Source organism: Miscanthus floridulus, chromosome 12, assembly GCF_019320115.1.
Source record: "Miscanthus floridulus cultivar M001 chromosome 12, ASM1932011v1, whole genome shotgun sequence".
NCBI lineage: Eukaryota > Viridiplantae > Streptophyta > Magnoliopsida > Poales > Poaceae > Miscanthus > Miscanthus floridulus.
In genome coordinates, this window is record NC_089591.1 from 73,806,130 (window position 1) to 73,821,473 (window position 15,344).

At 46.1% G+C, this 15,344-nt stretch overlaps 1 pseudogene; it reads left to right on the plus strand.

Annotated features, from left to right (window-relative positions):
- Positions 1–10,080: 10,080 nt before the first annotated feature.
- LOC136497544 (1-acyl-sn-glycerol-3-phosphate acyltransferase-like) lies at positions 10,081–15,312 on the plus strand (annotated as a pseudogene).
- Positions 15,313–15,344: the final 32 nt, after the last annotated feature.

The window sequence follows — 15,344 nt, forward strand, 5'->3', positions numbered from 1 at the left end:
AACGGATCACTTGAGGAGCCTGAACAAGGGTGGCATCGGCGGCGCCGGAACCCGGAAGGGACCGAACCGGATCCGAAGGCCGCACGTAACGTACGAACGTGACCGATACGATGTGACAATTCGCGCAGCGCTGGCCTCCTCTCTCTCTCTGGCGCCGGCGGAGGAAGTTGTGGTGGTCAGTCAGATGACGAGAGTTGAGATAGGGCTTATCGGAGGCAAAGCCCATTGGGAGACTCCAATTGGCCCTAAACCCACTTCAGCCATTCTTCCCACACCACATGACCACAGTTGCAGAGGGCCCAGCCCAGCGGTGGTGGAACTGGCACGGACACCTGATGCTCACCTCCGGCCACAAGTGTCCTTTTTGGAGGCACTTCACGACACTCCTTCCGTTCCAAAATAGACTTTAACCAGTTTCACATTTCTCGTTTCGAAGAGTCAATTGATTTTAAATTTAACTAGTTTTGTAAAAAACAAAGTTAATATTCATATATTCAAATAGGTTTATACTATAAAAATACTCCCTCCAGAGTCTGCACGTGATTTTAACTGTAGATTTTTTTTGAGACTTGATTAACTGCACCTCTCGCAAGCCAAAACGTGCTTCACGATTGGCTGAGTTTCCTTGTGCATGCATGCATGCGCTTCAGCAAAAGAAAGGCTAGCAAAAGCGAAGCGTTGCATGCAACAAAACCAGTTGTGCACATAGGCTGCCAATACTATCGCTTCGGAGATAGGCTATGGCGCTACGCAAACACCTTGAAATAAGTTGTAGTCTTTCTCAAAAACATGAGAATGCCTAGAAAGCTTCCCGAAGGGAGTATATAGCATGATTATTTTAATAATGTTCATTGAGTATTATAAATACTAGTACTACAGTATGTTTTAATATTTTGGCCAGAGGCCATTCCCAAACATCGACATCTTCTTCTCCCTATGTTTTCTCTCCCTCTCTGTCTCTTTGAAATAGAAAAGAGAGGATAAGGAACTTCATTATGGTACTCCGGAGTTGCTAGGCACCGAGACCCATATCTTCTGATCAAACAAATCTTTCACATCTAAATCATTGTAACTGAATGCAAATTGAGCAATTGTTGTCTTCCTAACTCCTCTACCAACAATAGGCAGTATCGCCACACGTCATCTAAATTATGTTCTTTCATTAGCTTTATGATATTCAACATCTCGTAGCACCTGCCAAATATTTCGTCTTTAAGAAAACATGATGTATAGTATTTCTTAGAGCTCGGTCAAAGGTTAGACCTATAACAGGGTGCACTCTACGTAGGATGAGTTTCTCACTCACAAGCACTGGAAGAGCTCAATGTAGACTAAAAGGGGGTCATGCATGTGCCCCCTCCCTCCAAATTGAAAACTCCCTTAAGCATATATTCTCCTCTTTTTCTACTAACTCAGTACTAAATTAACCATCTCTAGGATTGCCGGATATACTCTGGTAGGTATATCAACATTCTCCTGCAATGTAGCAGTGGATGGTGTGCCGTGTGATGTGTTTTCAGTAGCTGAATGGATTAACGGTTTGCTGGCAATGTCCTTGTTTCTGTTGTGGCTTGGTTTCTGCAATGAATGAAAGTGATCTGAAGTTTTTTACCTGGAATGTGCGCGGGCTGAACAGCGCGGCAAGAAGAGAGGAACTGAAATTACTGATACAGCAGTCCAAGCCAACAATTATCTGTCTCCAGGAAACGAAGTTGCAAGCTGTGGACTGCTTTCTTGCTATGGAATTCTTGGGTCCTAGATACAGTGGCAGTTTTGAGTTTCTGCCTGTGGATGCAACTAGAGGGGGTGTGCTGATAGCTTGGGACAAAGATTTGTTAACACGTTTGGATCATCTAGTAGTGGATCCAGTGGGTGAGTTCTTTTCTATTTGGGACAATTAGTGACTTAGAGATTCAGAGGGAGTAGGAAACAGAGAGAGAAAGGGAAATGTGGGAACGTCTGACCGTCGGAGGGGTTGGAGGAGTTCCCTGTCTTCGGCTAGTTCCCCGGTGATGATCTGCGCTAGGGCAGCGACGGGCGATGAAGTAGCGGTGGAGACCGGCGGTGGTGGTAAAGGCAGTGGCGCTTCCCGCCGCTGGCAGTGCCACCCTCTGGATCGGATTAGGGTTAGGACCGTGGGGCTGTGGCGGCGGTGAACCTCGTACACAGAGCCGTTTGCCCCACCTCCTCTTTATAGGCACTGTGCGACGGGGGCCCACTAGCCACTAGATGGCTGGACGTCCCCGATCAGGACGTGGTCAAGGGGTCCGTCTCGACCGTTGGGTCAAGACGGATGAGATCAATTCTAACATTCTCCCCCTTGATCTCAACTCATACTTTAACTTTAAACTTTGACTTTAATCCCTTTCACTTTTATTTGTTCCATCACGGATTAGTGCATAGAGCATGCTTCATCGTCACGGTCAATCGCCGATAGACTTAACAGCTACAATACACGTCTCTGTTCTGAAACAGATTCTTTAACTTTGGGCCCTTTATTGTCCGGAAATCATAGGCTATACCATAAACCCATGTCGACTGTGTGTTCTCCAAACACACTGGGTGGTAAGCCTTTTGTACGCGGATCCGCAAGCACTTGCTTGTTACTTTTATGTTCAATACTTTTAGTATGATTCCGGACTTTCTCCTTCACAACGTATAACTTTGACGTCAATGTGTTTGGCAGCACACTTGACCGTTGTTATAGGAGCGAACTACTTCAATGGTTATTGCTGTTGAATATCATTATCAATTCCGGGTGTAAGTTCTTTTAACCATTTCGCCTGTCCTTAAGCCTCATAACAAGCTATACCATGGGTATGCATCTTTGATGACATCATAATTGTTTCTTTGGAGCTTTTCCACAATGAAACTCCAACTGCGAGTGTTAGCTACTATGTGGGTTTCACTAAACATCTCGCCAAAATATAACATTTGTACCAACAACTATTTGAGAGTACTTATTCTTTCTCACTCACCATGAGGCCTATAAATCTTTGCACAATTGCAAAACATTCTCAACTCCATTCCAGTGATCTATATCTGGACTGGACTTCTGCCAAAAACATCCCAGATACATAAACTGTGTAAGGGTAAGTTCTTGCTTATAAGCATTCAGTAAGCTTCCAACAGCTGAAGCATATAGGACGTCCATTTGATCGATCTCACATTTATTCTTGGAACATTGAAAGTTCCGAAAACTATTACCCTTGACTATAGGAACAGGCGCAGGTTTATTCACATATATACTTTATTTCTTTAGAATCTTCTCTAAGTATACACTTGAGATAGTTCTAATACCCCTTTTCCTTTTATCTCGGTAAGTTTCAATTCCTGGAACGAATGATGCTTTACCAAGACCATTCTAATTGGAACTTGAGGATAAGAACTGCTTCTTCTCCAACAGTAGATTAACACCACTACTAGTGAGTAAGGTGCTACCCACATGCAGGATTAGGAAAATAAATTTCCCATGTTTAAACTTTGCATAAATACAATTGTCCTCTACATTCTCTTTAAAACCCAAACTTTCTTATTGTCCTGTCGAGCTTCAAGAATCACTATCTTGAAGCTTACTTTAATCCATAAATGTATTTCTTTAGGCAACATCCCTTTACGTTCTTTTCCTTCCACGACAAAATCTTTTGAGTTATGCCATGTAATCTTTTCCATACAAATCCCCATTGAGGAATGTGTCTTTACATCCTTCTGATGTAACTGTAAATCGTAATGTGCCACTAATACCATTATGATTTTAAAAGAATCCTTGCATGCTCATTATAATCTATTCCTTCTCTTTATGAAAATCATTTCACCACAAGTGGCGCTTTATCGCTTTCCATATTCCCTTCAGATATCTTTCTATATTCCCTTTGGAGTCACCTTTGCCTTGTAGACCCATTATAGCCTACTGTTTTGGCTCCATTAGGAATTTCTTCTAAGTCCCAAACATCGTTGGTATTTATCGATTTCATTTCATGTTCCTTTGCTTCTTGCCATTTAGACGAGTGAACGCCTATCATGGCTTCTTCAAATGAGGTGGAATCACTCTCTATTTGAATTTCTTTCTTAACTTTTACTTCTTAGTCACCAGAAATATCTGATTTTCTTATTCTTTGAGACCTTCTAGGGTCTCGTGGCACTTCTTTCATATGGGGCTATTGTTACTCTTCATTGCCAAAAGGCAATTGTTCTATAGCCTCCTGTATCACAAGATCCTTGTTTACTTATTCATCCTCTTTAAGAGCTAACATCTGGTGTTGTATATGTCATACAACATCAGCATGTATAAAGCAATTTGTTGCTCTAATAAACACTGTAGTGGATATGTAATCCCAATTCTATTCAAGCCTTAGGTATCTACATACCATGCTCCCCCAGATTACTCCATCTTCTATAAAGATGGTGTATCTTCACATTTCTTATTTTGGGTTTAATCTGCTAAAAAACTCATACGGCGCATTTAGCACCGTCTTGATAACTCTGATCTCGTCCAGTATGAATACTAGCCGACTATGCTATCTTCCCATCGGAACTATAAAAAGTCTATGAATTTAGCTATTTCTTTACTTTAGGGGTATCATTATTATGACCGTCTTACTCCCTCAACGATCACATTCATCTTTTATAGATCACTTTTACCTTCAATGCATAGTATGCATTGCATTATCTGAAGTATGGGGGAAAGTATCTTTCTTAATTGTCTTTCTTAATTAATCTTACATTTCTCCCCCTCGAAATGTGGTATGAACTATTCTACCACAATTTCGAAACATTCAGAACTCTTGTGAATGAGGAAACTTTGATTACTTACTTCATCCACATGATTACATCATGCAAACAAAATTCGTATGGGAGTACATTTTCCTCATTACACTTCAAAACTCAACATAGTCTATTATTATCAATACTTCTGTAAGTCACACTTGCATATCTTTCTTATCTCTTGGTTAACATATGTACTATGCCAACTTTACCCCGCCATACGGGTATTTTCTCAACCTTTTCCCGCCATGCAGGTACTATCACAAACTTTTTCCCGCCATGCGAGATATTCCTTTGAACGAACATAATTGACAGGATTGGCTCGTGTTCAATCATCAAATTCAGAAATAAATCCAAATATTCTTTTAACACACATGTTTAAGTATATGACTTTTACAACTCTCATAAGTAAAACTGAAAATAAATTCTTCTCCACAGAGAGTACATAAAAGACATTTCTCAATGAAGACTCTCATTGATCTATCTCTTTTCTTGGATCAATATCCTAGATTTCTTTTCTTTTGAAGCCATTCTTTAAAGAGAACACAGTCCCTTAACCAATGGCATTCTTTCATACATAACTTGCCCTTAGGCATTTCATCATCTGAGTCACAAGTACCCAGCTCATTTCTCTTTCTGCCTTCAAGAATGAAAGCATGTAGGTCTTTTGTTTGAAAAATATTCAACAATAATGCTCATTAAACTTTGAAAACTTTATGTTCTATTCTATATCACCGTTGGGCAGAAATAGAATAAAACATCATTTTTCTACATTAATTCTACATCACCGTTGGGCAGAAATGGAATAAAACATAGAACTGCTCCTCAAAATTAAATTCTCCCGTTGGTTCGAATTTAATTAGAAGACAATCAACTTCATTGCAGCGGAAACATAAAAATACATTTATCTAGTTTAAGAGCATTCCTTGAACTTTATCTATTCTCTAAAAATTGGTCACTTTGATGCAAAATTCATCAGAGATTTAAACTTTAAACATAAAACTCATAGAATTATAATATTGTTATCATCAACGTTGGTCAGAAAATAACAATACCATAATTTAACTTTAAACTTAAACTCATAAATAAACTTATAATATTGTTATCATCAACGTTGGTCAGAAAATAACAATATTATAATTTATCTTAACTATCAACCGACTATTCCTCCAATTAAAATTTTCCAGCTGATTCTAATTTTAACTGGAGGATCAACTTTTCATCATTTACTGAATAACTATAACTGCTCTTCAAATTAAATTTTCCCGTTGGTTTGAATTTAATAAGAAGACAACATCTTTAATTTTGCAGCGGAAACTTGACAAAAATTTCTTTATATCATTTTCAGAAGCATTTTACTGTACTTTTCTACTTTCTGGAAAATCTTAACACGTTGGTGCAATTTTACCAGAAATTTACATCTTCAAATTGATCAAAATTCATTCAAATATGCTTCTGAAAATAAATACACTTCAAAACATCATTTACTATTCATTCTGGCCCGGCCTGCAGCAGCAGTAATCCAGCCTGCCTGAAGCCTGCTCGGCCCGAAGGCCTGCCCGCACGTGCGCCTGCCTGAAGCCTGCTCGGCCTGAAGGCCTGCCCGCACGTGCGGCCCAGCAGCAGCAGCAGCGCGTGGCGCTCGCGGCGCCTCTCCCCCGCGCCCAGGCCGCAACCTGGGCCTGGGCCGGGATTCCTCTTGCCCGCCTGGGCTTTATTCGGCCCGAAACAATACTGGCCGTCAATCAGGATCCGACGGCCGAGCTGCATTTTCGGGAGGCTAAAAACCCGACGCCGCGCGCCCCTGGAGAAACCCTAACCTCATTCTCTTCGGCCCTCTCTCTCTCTTCGCCTCACTCCACTCTCTCTTCGCAGCGCAGCGGAGCCAGCCACCGAGTGAGGAGTAGGCGAAGCTTTGGAGCAACGGCGCCGTCGCCGGCCCCCTCGCCGGTGTGCGCGCTCCCCAGCGGGTGAGCGCGCCGTCGTCGAGTGGCCTGGCCGCGGTGCCCCTTTGGTCGGAGCCCGGCGAGGAGAGCCCCCGGCCCGACCCTCTTTTCCCCGCGCGCTGTTCTGCACAACGGCGAGGTAGTCCTTCTGGGTTTCCTTCTTCCCCTTTTCCCCTTCTGTATTTCTTCTTTTCTACTCGGATCTGATCCGATTTGGGGACGGGGATTGGAATTAGGGTTAGGGTTTCGGTTCCTCTTTCTTGATCCTCGGTTAGAGTTAGGGTTCTGATTTGCTTTTCGAAATCGAGACCCCTTCTTTCCCTGGAATTAGGGTTAGGGTTTCGGCAAGTTAGGGTTAGGGCCGATTCGATTCACTGTTCTTCTTCCCCATGAGTTTTCACGGATTTAGGGTTCTTTAGGGTAATCCGAATCGAATTCGAATCCCCTTCTTACTTTTTCTTTCTATCACCCGATTAGGGTTTAGGGTTCGATGAACCCTCTGTAATTCTTTTCTTTCGATCCGAACCGGATCTAACCTATCTATTCTTTTCTAATCGTTTTCTCGCCCCTGACATGATCCACGCCTAGGTAAACCGGCTTTGATACCATTGTTAACACGTTTGGATCATCTAGTAGTGGATCCAGTGGGTGAGTTCTTTTCTATTTGGGACAATTAGTGACTTAGAGATTCAGAGGGAGTAGGAAACAGAGAGAGAAAGGGAAATGTGGGAACGTCTGACCGTCGGAGGGGTTGGAGGAGTTCCCTGTCTTCGGCTAGTTCCCCGGTGATGATCTGCGTTAGGGCAGCGACGGACGATGAAGTAGTGGTGGAGACCGGCGGTGGTGGTAAAGGCAGTGGCGCTTCCCGCCGCTGGCAGTGCCACCCTCTGGATCGGATTAGGGTTAGGACCGTGGGGCTGTGGCGGCGGTGAACCTCGTACACAGAGCCGTTTGCCCCACCTCCTCTTTATAGGCACTGTGCGACGGGGGCCCACTAGCCACTAGATGGCTGGACGTCCCCGATCAGGACGTGGTCAAGGGGTCCGTCTCGACTGTTGGGTCAAGACGGATGAGATCAATTCTAACAAGATTTGGTGGTGGGAGAGGCTATGGACCGAAAATCCTACTGTATGTCCCTAAAAATGACACTAAGGCTGCGCAATATAAGTTTCTGGATCACATCAGTGTATGGGCCGGCTGAAAATAATGCAGAAAAGGATGTGTTTCTGGACGAGCTCATAGCTTCACAACCACCAGCGAACACTCCTTGGATATGCTTGGGTGATTTCAATTTGATTTGTGATGCACGGGACAAAAACAACAACAACATCAACCGAAGACAAATGAGAAAATTCAGACAGGCGTTGGATGCTAGCGAGCTTTTGGAAATCAAGTTGCAAAATGGGAGATACACATGGAGCAATGGACAGCGGAATCCAACCCTTGTACACCTAGATCGAGTATTTTGTAACAAGGAATGGGATGATCTCTTCTCGGGATACATATTGCAAACACTCTCAAGTTCACTGTCCAATCAATGTCCTCTATTCTTATGCAACCAGCAGCAACTGCACAGAATGGCGACCTTCCGTTTTGATATTTTTGGACCCGAGCCCCGGACTTCAATGATGTGGTACAGGCTGCTTGGTTCATTTTTATGTGATTAAGATGTCATGTGCTTTTGTAGAACGTGACATTTTTACGTGATCCATATGTAGAGGTGTAGCAAGTATACATGATAAGATATCACTCTTTCTTGATCCTAGCTTGACTACTTGTTTTTTTATGACACATGTAGACGTGTATATGATGACTAACATGTATACAATCTCCTTTGTTTCCTATATTTTCAGTGAAAATGAACTGATTTTTATGAAATTTCTTACATAATTCCTATGAATTCCTGCGTTTGAAGGGGGACCCTACGTGTCTATAACTTTTGCTTGTGACGTCACATATGTAGTTGAAAGCATGCACTTCATGATGGATCAAACACGCCATGAATTTTCCAATTAACGTTATGTGATACTCCCCCTGTTCCAAATTATAAGTCGTTTTGACTTTTTTTTTACATCCATTTTGCTATGCATCTGCATAAATAATATGTCTTGATACATAGCAAAATTGATGAATCAAAAAAGTCAAAGCGACTTATAATTTGGAATAGAGGGAGTACATTGTATATTTGTGACGCACATGTGAATCAACACACACACAAAAAAAAAACAGGTTACAAGGCTTAATAAGATTGGTGTCTATCAAATCAAGGAGTTTGTTGCCTTGGGAAATAATCCGGTCAGGCCATGATCCACACGTAGGGGGCGGACCTATTTAATGTCTATTGAGGGCAGTGGCCGCCACTCAAAATTTGCTAAGAGTGGTTGTGGATTATTTTTCACCATTGGTCCCTCACACAGAAACGGAAAGTTCACCTGATAATCATCTTAAGTGTGCCAGCGGTCGATTTCTCTTGGGTCCGCCCCTATCCACACGTGTGGCACGCATCAAATCGAAAGGACGGTGCATGGTTTTTTTTTTCTCTAGTTTGTTTCCTTGTTATGTTAAGTATTTATAAGTGTTTCATCTATTCTAAAATCAAGGGCTATGATTCATTTAAGCTATTACTCCCTCTCAAGGGGTAATGGGAGTACCTTATTGCTATGGTACTCCAAAGTAGTTGTGGACCAATGATCTAGATGACAATTATCACATATTGCCTCATATAGGAGATAATAGGAGAAATATATAATAAATAGGAAAAACATCTTCCTATTACAACTAATGTGCATGTACGATTCTATTTGATTTAACACGACATGTGGGTTGAGATATACTCAAGTACGTAACCGGCGAGTATGTTTCTTCTAACGCTAAGCCAAATAAATGAAGCATACATGTTACAAGAAACAAAAAAAAAAAAAAATCGATGCCCTCGGTTTTATAAACAAGATTAAGAAAAAGAGATAAGGAACTGCCCTAGGCTTTCACTAAAGAGTTCAGTTATCACGCACAAGTTGGTCATCCCTTGACCATATGTACTATCCTCAACGCTAGTTCCGCAGTCGGTCACATTGTCCATTGATGAGTCAACAGGATGCAGTGGCGGAATTAGGTGGCCAGTAGGGACGGATCAACTACCCAAGAACAGCAACCAAAAAACTACCCAAGAACAACACAGACATATACTCCTCCAATGCAGCATACTACCTAGGTCATCGATTTGCCACGTTATGTTATGGCGTGTAAAGTCGGGCCCATCATAGTAAACGGAGATACAGAAAAGGGCTATAGGAGGAGCACTGCAAAACAAAGAAGCATGCCACCTCTCGCCATGCGAAAATTTATAAAGTCCAAGAAAGACGTGCCCATCATCAACGCCAACCACCCTACGGCGACGCGCCACTGCTACTCTGCTCCAGAACCTTCCCAGCCTGCTGCCTGCTGGCTGCTGCTCCTCCACCTCACCTTCCACCTCCGATCCCCTGCGAGCTGCGGCCATGGACACCGCCGCCGCCTCGGCGCAGCGACGATGGCTGCCGTGGGCCAGGCGCCAGGCGGCCGCGTACCTGGCCGCGGCAGGCGGGGGCGACGACGGGTGGGCGGCGTCCGCGTCGTCGTCTGCTTCCTCGCCATGGCGCTCACCACAGCGGCGTGGGCGGTGCTCATGCTGCTGCTCCTGCCGTGGCCCTCCCAGCGCATCCGACAGAGCAGCGTCTACGGCCACGTCACCGGACGCATGCTGGTACGTCACTACGTCCTGCGTGCTTTCGCTTGGCTTCGCCTACATCTATGTACATTGTGGCGATCCGCGATCGACAATCCTTTTGCTCGGTTTCACGATTGTCATTTATTTTATACTACTATATTTTTTCAGTCATAATAATACCGGATAAGAGTTTCTTGAATGTGCACGAACACTGAGATTTCGAAATTCAAAACACAATTTTCTAACGACTTTGGACGTTCACATGAACTCTACCAAAGTCATTTAAAAATTCTGAATTTTGAATTTCCAAATGGAGAAAATAAAATAAATATTCAAGACTCTAAATGACTTTAAGTAAAAAAAATATCTACAAAGCTATAAGTCACATTGATAACAACGACTTTTGTATAGATCATGTCTACATCTGATGTGGTTCGAAAATTCTAATTTTTGAATTTTAAAATCTGATAACTTATAAAATTTGATACTCTAAATAATTTTTGAAATAAAAAACTTATTATAACTATAAATTTGTAGATCCTATTGAGGTCTATAATTTTAGAGAAAATTGTCTGGCGGACATTCAAAGTGATGGTTGTTTGCTGGCGGACACCTAATTTTGAGCAATTTACCAGAAGACACTCTGGTTCATTGAAATTAGGCCACAGGACACCACGGCCCGGTTTCAGCCGGTTGAGGAGAGAGAAAATTTTGTTTTGAACATCCGGTGCCCCTGAGCCACACTTGGGTCTACCCCCAACCTGGTCTGGTTGGACCCCAACGGAGGGGATGGCGGCGCGGGAGGGGAAGGCAGCGCGAGAGGCCGCTGCCGGAGGGGAAGGCGTCGCTGGCCTTGCGCTGCTCGTCCTAGCGCAGGTCTCGCACCGCCGCCCATGACGCTGCTGCACACCATTGGTGACCTCGCACTTGCGACACCCGTGGCTAGTTCGTCCTCTGCCTCCTCCATGACATGAGCTGGTCGGCGCGACTCTAGGCGAGGGCGCCCCGCTACCTCCAGCGGGCCACACCTGCGCGTTGGTGGGCGAGGCCCGGCTGCCTCCATGGCGCCTCGCCGGAACGCCTGCGGGTGAGGCCGCCCCGTCGCCTTTATCGCGCCCGGTCAGAGGAGCTATGGGCAAGGCTGCCCCGCCGCCTCCACTGCGCCCGGCGGAGCTCGCTCCCGCGCGCGGCGGAGCCGCGGCTGGAGGAGCCGTGGCTAGCGGAGCCCGCGCGCGCAACGAGCTGGACAAGATCATCTTCTTCGACGACGAGATCCACTTCGGCTCCGACTACACCTTCCTAGCTTCCACCCCCACCGCTTTCACCTCCAAGGAGTCAGGCTGCCCCTACCCGCTCTCCGCCGTCGTCTTCCTCGCACAGCACCACGACCTCAAGCACATCGACTTCATCCAGGCCGCGCGCCTCCGCCGCATCCCGCCTGTCGCCCTCCACTTCGGCCACAACTCGCTCCCCTCCGCCGACCCACTACTCCCCTCCGCCTTCTAGCCGCAGGAGCCCCACCTCCACCCGCCCTCGCCGCCGCCCGAGGACCCCGCGACCACTGAGGAGGCCACCACGGGGAAGCAAATTTGCGCGCTCGAGCGGCCCTTCAAGGACCGCAACGCGATCCTCGAAGCCTACGGCCGCGCCTACGTGGCTGGGGCTGGTCGACGGCGGTGGCTGCTGCTCAGCAATGGAAGAAGAGAAGAGGAGAAGATGAGGAAGAAGAAGATGACAGGTGGGGCCCGCGCGTCAGTGAAAGGGAGAGGGGCGGACCCAACTGTGGCTTAGCGGCACCGGATGTCCAAAACGAAAATTTCTCTCTCCTCAACCGGCTGCAACCGGTCCGCGGTGTCCTGTGGCCTAATTTCACCGAACCAGAGTGTCTTCTGGCAAACTGCTCAAAACGGGATGTCCGTCAGCAAATGACCATCACTTTGAATGTCCAACAGACAATTCTCCCATAATTTTAATACAAAATTTGTTTTCATCTAAATTTATATGCAAAAGTTATTATTTTTTAGATAACTATTATGTGTTGGGGAGAATGATCGGGAGTATAATGCTCACTTTTAATTTCTCTTCCCCCTACGCTCTTGAAAACTACTCTCCCCCCTACGCTTTATTATTTATCTAGATACATAGCAAAATGGATGTACCAAAAAAATCAAAACGACTTATAATTTAGAACGGATAGAGTATTACTTTAGAGCTATAGTGTCTAAGAGTTAATTGATACGGTTCGTCGGTGTTTTCGGACCACCGACGAGTAAATTTGTATTTGTGCGTCTAGCTCGGATGGTGTGCTCAGAGGACACAAGGGTTTATATTGGCTCGGACGAAACGTCCCTACGTCCAATTCGCTGCTGCTCATGTTACCGGCACTTGGTTTTCAACAGGGGCTACAAACAGGCGAGAGAGAGGGAGATGATCCCAAATCTCTGGTGGAAGGAGTGAATGGGTGCTGAGAGCTCGCTTGCCGCTCAGCCGTGTGCTCGTGTCGTGCTCTTGTGTCAAAATCCCCCCTTTCATGAGACGCCCTGCTTCTCCTTTTATAGGCGAAGGGAAAGCGCGGGTTACAGAGGAGAAAAATGAGAACGAGAGAGAGAAGAAGGTTGCCAGGGTTGCCGGGTCCTTCTTCTCCATGCGGGTCCCGCCGATCCTGTAGATGTCAATAGGGACGGCTCCATGTCGCGGTCCTGTTCGTCACTGGCGCCATGCGCAGGCGTCATCCGTCGGTCATGGCGTTCCACTTCGTCCCGGTGGACGTTGTGGTGAACTGACGCGCCTGTCAGCGTCCGTACGAGGATTAGTCAGAACAGCATCGGCCCGCGCCGACACTGTTCTTGATGTGAATCCCCAGGTATGGCCCGTCATGGCCACGAGTTAAATCGAGGCATGCCAGCCTCTTCCCTGGCGTCAGAGTTTTGACCCAGGTCCATACGCTTGGACCTGGAGTGGTTGACGGCGGTATGGGTCCCCATCGGACAAGACGGAACCCGCGTCCTCGAGGTCGGGCGAGACGGAAACCGCGTCCTTGGGGTCGGGCGAGACGGGGCCTGCACCCAAGGGGTCGGGCGAGACGGAGCCCGTGGCCTCGAGGTCGGGCAAGACGGAGCCCGCGGCCTCGAGGTCGGGCGAGACGGAGCCCGCGGTCTTGGGCGAGACGGAACCCGCGTCCTTGGGGTCGGGTGAGATCTTTTAATACGTCTCGAGCCATCCGGGGAAATCAGCGTGGGCGTTAACTTCCTTGCTTTGGGTATCCCTAATATCGATAGCCGACACGATTAAAGTAGTGTCTATCATTAAATACCTATAGTAAATTATAAAAAGAAAGTCCGTGCGTTCCAAACGTGACAAATATTTCCTAGCACATAACAATACTCTCTTTAACCAGGCAGGAATCCCTGCCTCCTCCGCCCTCCGCCCAGTGTTCACTTTTTTATTTTTGTTTTTTTAGTTTTTTATTTCAGGAATCCCTGCCTTCTCCGCCCTCTGCCACTATTCACTTTATATTTTTGTTTTTAATTTTTATTTTTTTTATTTTTTTTGTTTTCTTATTTTTTTTATTTCCCCCCTTTTCTCTTTTCTTCTATTTTACAGGTTTTTCTTTTTTCCTTCTTTTTATTCTCCCCCTTCAAAAAAACACGTGCAACGGACGCACTATTTTTTTTAGACCAGGCAGGAATCCTTGCCTCCTCCGCCTCCGCACTGTCCACTTGTTTTTTTTTAATTATTTTTTTATTTTAGGAATCCCGGCCTCCTTCGCCCTCTACCAACTGTTCACTTTTTATTTATTTGTTTTCTTTTTAATTTTCCGCCCTTTTCCCTTTTCTTCTTTTTTACGGTTTTTTTCCTTTTAAAAAAACACGTACCACGGGCGCACTATTTTTTTAGTTTTTTTTCCCTTTTCCCTTTTCTTCTTTTTACGGTTTTTTTTCTTTTTCCCTTATTTTTATTCTTCCCCTTCAAAAAAACACGTGCAACAGGGCACGCAGCGGAGCCTGTGTGCTGTGCTAGTTTTTTTAGGTAAGCAAGTTGTAGCACATCCTTTGACTTGCGAGTTTTGCAGCTGTGGATCCTGGGGAACCCAATCAAAGTGGAAGGCGCCGAGCACCTCAACACGAGGGGATCTTCATCTGCAACCACGCGTCGCCGCTGGACATCTTCCTCGTCATGTGGCTCGCTCCCACTGGTACCGTCGGAATCGCCAAAAAGGAGGTCAGGACTCAGGACACGACATACACTGATACACGCACATGTAGCTAGCGTCCCTCGACCAATGACTTGCCTGGCTGGCTGCCTTCTGTCACACAGATCATCTGGTACCCGCTGTTCGGGCAGCTCTACGTGCTGGCTAACCACCTGCGCATCGACCGCTCCAACCCTGCCGCTGCAATCCACTCCATGAAACAGGTATACTCCTAGGCTGGGACAGTGTCTGCGATCTCCATTCTCCTCTCCGCTGCATTCTCGTGTCTTGTGTGTTGTGTTTGTGTCCTTGAGCCGTGTTGTTGCATTGTCCGCAGGTCGCCCGTGCAGTGGTCAAGAACAACCTGTCCCTCATCTTGTTCCCGGAGGGCACACGATCCAAGAACGGCAGGCTGCTGCCCTTCAAGAAGGGGTTCGTGCACGCCGCCCTGCAGACGGGGCTGCCCGTCGTCCCCATCGTGGTGACCGGCACGCACCTGGCCTGGAGGAACAACAGCCTGCGGGTGCGGCCGGTGCCGCTCACCGTCAAGGTCCTGCCGCCGATCGGGACCGCCGGCTGGGAAGAGGCGCGGGTCGACGAGCACGTGGAGACGGTGCGGTCGCTGTACGCCTGCAACCTCCCCGACGCGCAGAAGCCGCTGGATGCTCTGGCCGCCCGGAAGAGCGACTGATTTGTCACCGCCCTGATGAGGATTCTTGCAAGCAGTGTTGAATGG